The sequence below is a fragment of the Myotis lucifugus genome, unplaced genomic scaffold, assembly GCF_000147115.1.
Source record: "Myotis lucifugus unplaced genomic scaffold, Myoluc2.0 scaffold_12, whole genome shotgun sequence".
NCBI lineage: Eukaryota > Metazoa > Chordata > Mammalia > Chiroptera > Vespertilionidae > Myotis > Myotis lucifugus.
The window spans coordinates 8,598,712-8,608,153 of record NW_005871060.1 but is presented as its reverse complement, the minus strand read 5'-3'; positions in this window follow the sequence as shown (position 1 = coordinate 8,608,153).

Genomic DNA, 9,442 nt, shown 5'->3' with positions numbered 1-9,442 from the left:
GAGGCCCATTGCACGAAGATTTTTTTTTTTCGCTAAAAGTATTACAAAGGGTATTACATAAGTGTCCTTTTTTCCCCCCCGCCCTTGACAAGCCCCTGCCCTCCCTTACCCCCCAGTGTCTTATGTCCATTAGTTATGGTTATATGGATGCATACAAGTCCTTCGGTTGATCTCTTATTCCCCTCCCTCCTGTCCCCCAACCCTCCCTGGCCTTCCCACTGCAGTCCGACAATCGGTTTGAGGCAGCTCTGCCACTGTATTTATTATTGTTCAAAAGTTTGTAATGGTCTTAATTATCCATGAAAGAGTGAGATCATGTGGTATTTTTCCTTCATTGACTGGCTTGTTTCACTTAGCATAATGCTCTCCAGTTCCATCCATGCTGTTGCAAATGGTAAGAGTTCCTTCTTTTTAACAGCAGCATAGTATTCCATCCTGTAGATGTACCACAGTTTTCTAATCCATTCATCTACTGATGGGCACTTAGGCTGTTTCCAGATCTTAGCTATGGTGAATTGTGCTGCTATGAACATCTGGGTGCATATATCCTTTCTGATTGGTGTTTCTGGTTTCTTGGGATATATTCCTAGAAGTGGGATCACAGGGTCAAATGGGAGTTCCATTTCCAATTTTTTGAGGAACCTCCATACTGCCTTCCATAGTGGCTGCACCAGTCTGCATTCCCACCAGCAGTGCACAAGTGTTCCTTTTTCTCCACATCCTCTCCAGCACTTGTCGTTTGTTGATTTGTTGATGATGGCCATTCTGACAGGTGTGAGATGGTACCTCATTGTTGTTTTGATTTGCATCTCTCGGATGATTAGTGACTTTGAGCATGTTTTCATATGTCTCTTGGCTTTCTGAATGTCCTCTTTTGAAAGGTGTCTATTTAGATCCTTTGCCCATTTTTTGATTGGATTGTTTATCTTCTTTTTGTTAAGTTGTATGAGTTCCCTATAAATTTTGGAGATTAAGCCCTTATCAGATATGACGTTGGCAAATATGTTTTCCCACGAGGTGGGTTTTCTTGTTGTTTTGTTGATGGTTTCTTTTGCTGTGCAGAAGCTTTTTATTTTGATGTAGTCCCATTTGTTCATTTTCTCTTTAGTTTCAACTGCCCTAGGAGCTGTATCAGTGAAGAAATTGTTTTGGCATATGTCTGAGATTTTGTTGCCTTTGTATTCTTCTAGAATTTTTATGGTTTCCTGTCGTACATTTAAGTCCTTTATCCATTTTGAGTTTATTCTTGTGTGTGGTGTAAGTTGGTGGTCTAGTTTCATTTTCTTGCATATATCTGTCCAGTTTTCCCAACACCATTTATTGAAGAGACTATCTTGGCTCCATTGTATGTTCATGCCTCCTTTGTCAAAAATTAATTGAGCATATTGGTTCGGGCTAATTTCCCTTGTCCATTTTTCAATTGGTTTGTCTGTTTTCCTGGTGTTGAGTTGCATAAGTTATTTATATATTTTGGAAATTAACCCCTTACCAGATATATCATTGGAAAATTTGTTCTCCCATTCACTGGGTTCCTTTTTCATTTTGTTGATGGTTTCTTTTGTTGTGCAAAAGATTTTTAGTTTGATGAAGTCCCACTTGTATATTTCTTCCTTTGTAGCTTTTGCCTGAGGAGATATATTACAAAAATATTGTTATGAGAGGTGTCTGAGATTTTACTGCCTATGTTTTCTTCTATGATTTTTTATAGTTTTGTGATTTACATTTATGTTTTTAATCCATTTTGGGTTTATTCCTGCATATGGTGTAAATTGGTGGTCTAGTTTCAAATTTTTGCATGTACCTGTTCAATTTTCCCAAAAGACACTGTCTTTACTCTATGGTATGCTTTTGTCACCTTTCTCAAATACTAATTGACCATAAAGGCATGAGTCTATTTCTGGGCTTTCTTTTCTGTTCCACTGATCTATATGCCCGTTCTGTGCCAATGCCAGGCTGTTTTGATTACAATGGCCTTACATAGTTTGATATCAGGTAGTGTAATACCTCCAACTTTGTTTTTCTTTTTCAAGATTGCTGAGGTTATTTGGAGTCTTTGCTTGGGGTGATGATGTTTTATTGAGTTATAAACTTGAACCCTGTATGGTTTTGCGAACCAATGTCACCCCAATACATTCAATTTAAGAAACATTACATTCTGTATGAGTCCACTTACAAGACATTCTTGAAAAGGCAATACGATAGTGATAGAGAATAGATCAGTGAATGCCAAGGGTTAGGAATGGGGTTAAGGGAAGGGGTAAGAGTGTGACTATAGGAAAAAAATGTTTTGGGGGTGATGGAACTGTTCCGCATCCTGATTGTATTCACAGTGACTACATGAGCGTATACATGTGTTAAAATCACAGAACTGTAACCTTTAAGAAGAGATCAATTTTACTGTATGATTTTTAAAAATAAAAACATCAGCACTAAAAGAAATACAACCATAAAGTGGCAAAAATATTTTAATTTGTATCTTAATATTATGGTGTAATTAATTTAATTATTTTTTACAACAAAAGAAATAGGATATGTAACCATGTACTGGTTGGTAACTATCAGGAATTCATTCATTCAGTTAACAAAACTGCAGTGAGCCAAACAAAGCTTCTGCCTTCAAGGAGTATGAATTCTAATAGTGAGGTTAACTATAAAAAAGGTTAACAAAAAATATATAACATTGTGTAATAAGTGTCTTAAAATAGTGGATTGTGTTCATAGTGTCATCAAAATATTTATATTCAAATTCAGCTGCTATGAAAACTTATTTTTGCCTTTTTAGAAAATTCTCCTTTGTAAAATATGCTCCTTTGTAAAATATAAGCCACATAGTTTGCTTCCTGTTTGGAAAGTAACTTGGAGCTAAAGAAGAAGGCATCGAGCAGTTATTTTTGGTTCTAGTTCATGCAGCTTTTTTCAAATATGTGAAGTTAGGTTTGGTGAGAAAGCTCTTGTCTCTTTGACTTCCTGTTTAAATAGTAAAACAGAAGCCCAGAAAGGTCTGCTATGACCAAATGATAATGACAGTTTATTCATTGGGGAACTTTATTTTTCCCTTGCCCATAAGCATAGCCTTAGGATGAAACCCTCACCACAGTACATGTGTACATTTTGCTGAACTGACAAAAATTGCCTAATCCAAATCCTTATCTTTGAAGTTGGGAATTACACTGGAAAACCTAACTGAAACTGACAAAGGCTACAGTTACAAAAAAATTTAATATTTGAGCCTTCCCTCCCCCCTCCCAAGTTAATTGTTTGGAATAGTAATTACTAGAGGCAAAATTCAATAATATTTTAAAAATTCATTCTTCAAAAACTGGCCACTAGATGGTGAATTCTATTCTTGTTATATGTCATTATTTAGCTGGCTAAAAAATAAATAAATAAATAAATAAATAGCCCTGTTCCATAGTAATTTGTTTTCTATGTTAGATAAGACAGTTAAGTGTGTTTTAGAGGTCCTGAAGTATTTAGACTGAGAGGATTCTAGTCTACTTTAATCCTTTCCAGTATCTTTAACATGAGCACTAGGGTATTTATTATTGACTAGAGGCCTGGTGCACGAGATTCATGCACTTGTGGGTTGGGTGGGGGGAGGTCCCTCAGCCTGGCCTACACCCTCTCGCAGTATGGGAGCCCTTGGGGGATGTCCAACTGACAGCATAGGCCTGGAGCGGGCCTAAGCCATCAGTTGGACATCCTTAGCGCTGCCGCAGAGGTGGGAGAGGCACCTGCCACAGTCACTGCGCTCGCCAGCCATGAGCCTGGCTCAGGGTTTCTGTTCCTCTTGTGGGAGCTCACTGACTACCAGGGGGCAGCTACTGCATTGAGCGTCTGCTCCTGGTGGTCAGTGTGCGTCATAGCAACCAGTCGTTCCACCATTTGGTCAATTTGCATATTAGCTTTTTATTATATAGGATTATATGCCAATCTATCAAGACAAAGATGAATATTGAGACACTAGTCTAATAAGGTTACTTTCTATTAAGTTTAGGAGTACTGATGCCACACACATCCCTAATCTCTTGTTTTTGGCTAATGTTAAATTAGCATAATATTGATGATTTATTTCATTGGAACTTTTCAGAAGGAATCTGAGCTCAGTTGCAGTGGTTCTGTGTAATTGTATTGTATTAATGCGAGATTCAGTGTAAAGTAATAGACCAAATGACAACTACCTATTAGACATTTTTCTTTCTTTGTATCTACTTGAGATTCACTTTCAGGCACTCCAAAATTCTTTGGGCCCTTAAGGGCAGTAACTAACCTTCTTACAGGGCATTCGTTCAGTTCCGACTGGTTATACCAGCAATCCCAGTGGCAACTGCTTGGATATCTTCAGGTCTTTCATACTCTCCTCTTGCTCTGGTATCTGTACCTGTTAAATTTTTAGTTTTTACCTCCCTCTCAATTCTTGCAACTGCAGTCCATTTTCTAAACTACTTTGCTCCACTCTGAACACTAACTGACCTGATTCCTTCGTTGACCAAAATATCAACATAAGGCATTTGTATTTAGCAGAATATATTGAAGTTTCCAAGTTGTAAAGTGGAGTCACAGTATTACTGACTTATAAGCCAAAAGTTAAAATTTAATAATAACCATCATGGTCCTACCATGACCTCCATGGGCCATCCATCCACCATTTCTTACTGGCTGTCTCTCCTTAGGCTTGCTGCCTTCACTTCTGGTCACTGCCTCACTCTCCCCTGCCTTTCCCCCGTGATCTGTTGTATTAGTTTGCTAGGGTTGCCATAACAAAATACCACAGACTGGGCTCAAGCAACAGAAATGTATTGTCTCCCAGTTCCAGAGGCCAGAAGTCCACAATCAAGGTGCTGGCAGGTTTGTTTTCTTTGCAGGCCTCTCTGTTTGGCTTGCAGATGGCCGTCTTCCCTGTGTCCTCACATGGCCTTTCCTCACTGTGTGCATTGCATCCCTGGTACCTGTTCTGTGTTTTTATCTCCCCTTCTTCTATGGACATCCTAACAGCTTTATAATTCGAGTACCTCTTTCAAGGCCCTATCTTGAAATGTAGTCACAGTCTGAGGTACTGGGGTTTAAGGCTTCAACATGTGAATTTAGAGGGGACACAACTTAGTCCATAACTTCTTCCAAGTTCTTTCTCTTCTTCTGTTCCATTGCCAGCCTCCAATTCCCAAATTTCAGTTCCATTTCTAAAGCAGAGCACCTGTATTTGCCATTAAATACCTCTGTGTATGTTTAAAACAAAATGATATCTACTTTTGAACTCATTTTTTAGCAATACATAACTCAGGTGAAAGTTTCAAAATTACAGTTTATCAGATAATATAAGTGCTATGGTAGAAATACATTAATTTTTGTGCATAAAAAGGACAAATGTTATGATATATTCTCTTTGTCCTGAACTTCCTTCAGAACCATTGAATGGGTGGAAGTTGTCTGAGATGCTGGGTTTTTCCCTCTTCAAACTCATGTATTGTCTCTTGAGTTTACTCATTTGAATTACAATAAGAACTCATAGAGGTATTAATTCAGAGAGGAGAGGAAATATCTTGTCAGCTGTTAATATATCAGTCTCAGGATTTTTTTTAAACAAAAGATATCCAGTGCATAACTGTTACCTTATTTTGATAAGCCAAAGAACGTACCTAACTCTTTATGTCTCTCCTTCCCCAATCTTTCCCATCCTTACAGCTCCTCCTTCATTCTTTGGGGGACTTCTTTTTCAATCCAAGGGCACACTCAGCACTTACTCAAGCAATCTTTATGAGCAAATTGATCTACATTATCTTTCATCTTTACAACTATCCTGCAAGGTAGGCATTATTAAACATACTATATAGATGAGAGGTTAGAGGTAAAGGCCTCTGTTTAAGACCTCAGTCTCATGCTATTTAGTGACAAAATATGAATTTGACCCAGGTCTGACAGGTCCTAATGTTCCTGCTCTTTTCACTGCACAGAATGGCAGATATGAGACTTCTGCTTTTTAAACTCTCACAAGAATTTGGAATTCTCAACATTCTTTGTCCTTTGTCTTAAAATATTTGGATACTGAAAGGTCTATCCTTATTTATGCTCCCTTTTTTCCTTTTTAAAAATTAAAAAATATTGTGTGGGGGTATTATCCCTAATTTCACAATTCTCTGAGATTACTCTTATTAATTTTGCATTTTTCCTCTCAACCCTCATTGATGTCAGTTTACATGTTGATGATGTCCTGTTTAGGAGAGAAGTGAGTCATGCCAGTCAGGGGAGTCATATGCAGCAGGAGGAAGGACGTGCACAGCAGTTGGTGGGAGAAAGAAAGGAGTCCTGGGTCAATGCCAAAGGAGAGTAAATTTTTGAGGCATCATTCCGGGAAGCAACAAGCTAGTGAACATTTTGAGAAAGAATTGCAATATTCATGAACCAAGAAATAGTTCAAAAGGTGAAGCAAGATGAAAAGCCCAGTAGGAAAGTTAAGAGACTAAAACAAGATGGCCTTAGGGGCCAAAGGAAATAAACATAGACAGGGAGAAGGGTGGTTCAGGAACAAAACATTTGATTGTGATGATATTATCTTTTATGCACTTTTTTAGCATATATCATTAAGGCCCAGTTAAATGTTAATAGGAGTAGAATTTTTGGATCTACCTCTCTATAAGAAGTAACTGTGTTATAGGTATTCAAGTTAACTACTTGATGATATTATTTGGTTCTTCTGAATTCCTTTTTTCTTTACTAATCATGGTGGGAAAGAGAAACACAATATAATGCAGTAGTAAATTTTTATTGAATGCTCAAATGACCTGACAATTTTATGAGAGAAGTATCTTATCATTCTCATTGTACTAATAAGAAAATGGAGGCACGAAAATGCTCAGTACTATTCCCAGGGCTGTACAATGGGTAAGAGGCATAGTGAGGATTTTAATTGATCACTGTGCAATGTGTTGAGATAAAATAGTGATATATATATATAAAAGCTAAGCGACTGGAATGACGGAACACCCAGAACGATTGGTCGCTATGACTGACACACACTGCGATGGCCAACTGGCCCGATCGGGGCCCCGATTGGCCCCCCTCTACCCCAACCGGTGGTGGGGCTGGCAGGTCAACCTCCCATGTCCCCTCCCCTCTGCCAGCCTGGCCCCAGTTGGCCACTATCGCTAGGGGCGGCCGGACCCTACCCATACACAGATTCGTGCACCGGGCCTCTATTACAGTATAAACAAATGAGGATCCAATGAATTCTGCTTGGATGAAGATTAGAGAGAACTCTGCTAATGAGATGATGTATCTCCTATAGATCATCCCATAACTTGGTGCCAATATAAATATTACTGTTTGCTGATTGTGCTCTCATATAAACATTACCTTTATATTGCTCTTATTTCCCAGACACAAAAGTAGCACATAATCAAGGATTTATCTGATTTTTCTTTTACTAAGAAACCCCAAGTCTTAAAGACATTTCCACTCCACAGGACTCGGAGTTCCATTTAAGTTAATGTTTGTTTCAGAAATTCTAGTTATCATGTGCTGAAATGACTCACTGCTTACACTGAAAATTTTATAAGAAATAGTAAAGTTGGATAACATGTCAAAGTCCACATGACGATTTTTATACTTCAGGCAGTTTGTGTAAAAGGAGAGAGTACTTTCTGAACAAAATGTTTTTCTATGAATCGTTCTTCCTGTACATATTATCCTAAGGATAAGAGTAGACTGGGCTAGAAATATTAAATTCCCTTTTCATGGGCATGGTTCTCTAACAGAACTCCCCAAAGTAAAAGTTCAACAGAATAAAGGAATGTGATTAATTATCTCCCTAAAACATTTATCAGTTAGAGTGAAAGGTCCAGTTTCTCCATATTTTCCACTTATTTTTATGTTGTATGATCACTGGAATAAAAAATGCTGATGAGAATGTCTACTCCAAATAAAGATAAGAGGAAACCATGGCTAATTCCAGTGCTCAGGAAATGGGGAGTTGTAGCTAATGGAGGTTTTTGAAAAGTGATTTTGTTATTCTAAATACTTATTATCATAATACCTGCCTGTAGATGTAAAAGTGAGGACACTGCAAGGGTTAGTTATCAACACATCACATCATTTCTGAGCAGGATTTTAGCAAAACAAAACAATAAAACATAAAAATAAATGTTTTTTATTATTTCTATTTTTTCTAATTATGTAATTTTTAAATATGTAAGAACTCTTTATTTTTATCAATTGGATATTTTTTATTGTTTTGGTTTATTAAAGTTTCATTGTATCTTAATGATACTCTTAGATTTGGCAGAGATTTTCCACAAGTTGCTTCAATTTATCTGAAACTTGGTTTCCTCTTCTGGAAAGTAGAGAAATTAGTTGCTTCTAACCTTAAGAAAATGTTACGAAGATTAAATAATAAGGCATGTAAAGCACTTGCAGGTGCCAGAACATGGTAAAGGCTCAGTGAATGTGATCATTACTGAAACAGGTTAAACATGGCCGAGATGTTTTCTCTGTGTGTAGCATACCCGTGTGGTTCTTCTGTGTTGCAGACTGTAATGTCCAGAGATGGCTGTAACAGTATCTCACGTCCCATGTGCTCTTCTTACTGTGTGACTTTGGCATGCCTTCCATCGAAGGGCTGAAAGTGACCCAGCCCTGATACCCATGACATTCATTTTTCCATTTCATTTATTTACACAATGCATATTTCTGGAGCACTATATGACAGCCACGGTGATAGCTCACTAGCAAGGGTAGAGGAGTCTGTCTTCATCAGGTGCAAAGTCTATCAGGGAAGACAGACAATTAAACAAACCATCGAAGTCAATCATACTAAGAGCTGTTATAATGTAAAAACAGGATGGGGTGAACAGTGATGTGCTGAAGCTGACTCCTGCTGGTTCATGAGAGTTGATCGTTACATTTCCAGGAATTTTACAAACTGGTTATTAAGCATAGCTGTTATTAAAAATTAAATTATGTAAAGATACAATTAAATAAACTATATTAAACACGAAGATAATAACACACTGCACTTTTGAACAACAGTACTGCAGAGAAGAGAACTGAAAAGCAGGAAGTAGCCTGTATCCATCTACTGAAGGTACATTTTATATTGTTAGCACCAAAGTAAATGTTGAGGATCTCATTTCTTGGTAGAAAAGCCAGGGTTGATGCATCTGGTTCTGATCCTAACATGTTTGACCAATTTAAGTTCATTTAATGAAAGCAATTATAGAAATGTCCCACCGGTTCACGTCTTACCTCTGGTCACTCAGTTCCCTTAGTAGTAGTAGACTCAGCAGCTCCTCTGCCAATGTTTTCCATGGTGCTGTTTTTAGTGGTACTTTTCCATTTGCAATATACAGTCCTTCACATCTGGGCTGAAGGAAAACAAAAGTTTTAAACATTGGCTATAGGTCTGAGAGAAATACCCTTCACTTATGGGCAGTTTTAATGCGTTGGTGTC